The 1,683-nt window shown below is 48.1% G+C and overlaps 1 protein-coding gene across 1 annotated transcript in view; it reads right to left on the reverse strand.

Moving 5' to 3' along the window:
• SCLY (selenocysteine lyase) overlaps positions 1 to 1,683 on the reverse strand; it is a 46,212-nt gene that overhangs the window by 14,189 nt on the left and 30,340 nt on the right. The window lies entirely within an intron of this gene.

Here is a 1,683-nt window from a genome sequence, read left to right on the forward strand (position 1 = left end):
CCACAAGGAAGAAGACACTGAGGACAAAGACCCCCTCTCCACTGACAAGTGCCTCTTAATGCTCCAACTACTTAGCCTTCACTTACTCAATACTGAACCCGTGTTTGGTCAGCACCTACTGTTTGCCAGGCACTATTCCAGGCACTTAGGAACTCAGTATTCCCCAAACCAAACCCACTGCCACCAAGTGGATTCCAGCTCACAGTGCCCCCAGAGGACACAGCAGAACTGCCCCAGAGGGTTTTCAAGGCTGCCAATCTTTATGGAAGCAAACTGCTTCATCTTTCTCCCACAGGGCAGCTGGTGGGTTCAAACCACCAACCTTTTGGTTAGCAGCCAAATGCCTTAACCGCTGGGCCACCAGAGCTCTGAGCTCAGTATTGAAGATGGAAAAAGGAGGTAATTAAACTGAAGCTTCCAGCCCCAAATGGCAGAGCATGCATGTACCCAGTCCCCTCAGACTCCAATTGGAATGAGAGGGGAGACTTTCTCCGAAATTCCAGGGTCATAAAGGTGTCACCTGTGGGCCAGGGATTCTGAGCAACCTCAGATACTGAAGGATGATGCATGAACTTAATAGGAGAAAAAAAGAAGGAGGAGGAAAGAAAAAAGCACCAAAAGAAGAAACCAACTCCATACAAATTATCAAAAGCTTCCATGACCATCCAACCCCTGTCCTTTTACAAATTCCATCACAGGGCATGTGGAGGAGCTCTGCCTGACACAGAGCTACAGATGAGAGTTCAGCATGAAAAACAGGGCTGGAGACAATGAGTAACAGAAAGAAAGAAAGAGGAAAGTCACAACTATGTGTCAATTAAACAGCACGCTCTGAAATATCCAGTGGGACCAAGGCCCCTGCTAGTCTGCCTGGGGCCAGAAGAACTAGATGGTGCCCAGCTACACTGCCTACTCCTCTGATCAGGCTCTCAATAGAAGGTCCTGGACAGAGAGGGAGAAAACAACGTGGAACAAAATTCACAATCATGGAAAGAGCAGACTGACAGGTCTGATAGTGACTGGCGGAACCGCAGACTGTGGCCCTTAGACCCCCTATGGGATTGGAGCTGAATCCACTCCCCGGGATCAACTCTCAGCCAAATGACAGATGGGCCCATGAAGTGCGTAACCCCAGGCAGGACTGCTCCTCTGTACGACCATCCACAGGAGACCAAAGGGCAGCGTTTGCTCCAAAACAAAGCTCAGGGGGCAGGAAGGGGCAGGACAGAGGGCTGGATGGAAATGAGGAACCCAGGGAGGAGGTGGAAAGAGAGCTGTTACACTGAAGGGACTGCAACCAAAGTCAGGAAACAAAATGTGTACGGATTGTTGGACGGAAAGTTAATCTGCTCTGTAACCTTTCACTCAAACCACAATAAAAAGTAAAAACAGAAAGAAAGAAACAGCCAATGGGCCAAGGAAGAAATCAAGAGAGACATTCAAAATGAAATTAATGAAAATAAAGATGCAATGACCAACCTTATGGGCTGCAGGTGAAGCCGTGCGTGGAGGAAACGTATGGCTGTTGACAGCTATGAAAAGGGAAAAAGACTCCTGATCAGTAACCTGCCCTTTCACCTTAAGACACTGGAAAAAGAACAGCACCTCAAGCAGAAGAGGGAAATGATCAGAGAAAAGTGGGGATCAGTAAAAGGGGGAACAGAAAACAGTACCGAAAAGTCA

This window comes from Orycteropus afer, unplaced genomic scaffold (genome assembly GCF_000298275.1).
Source record: "Orycteropus afer afer isolate SDZICR_OR568_19922 unplaced genomic scaffold, OryAfe1.0 scaffold00006, whole genome shotgun sequence".
Taxonomy (NCBI): domain Eukaryota; kingdom Metazoa; phylum Chordata; class Mammalia; order Tubulidentata; family Orycteropodidae; genus Orycteropus; species Orycteropus afer.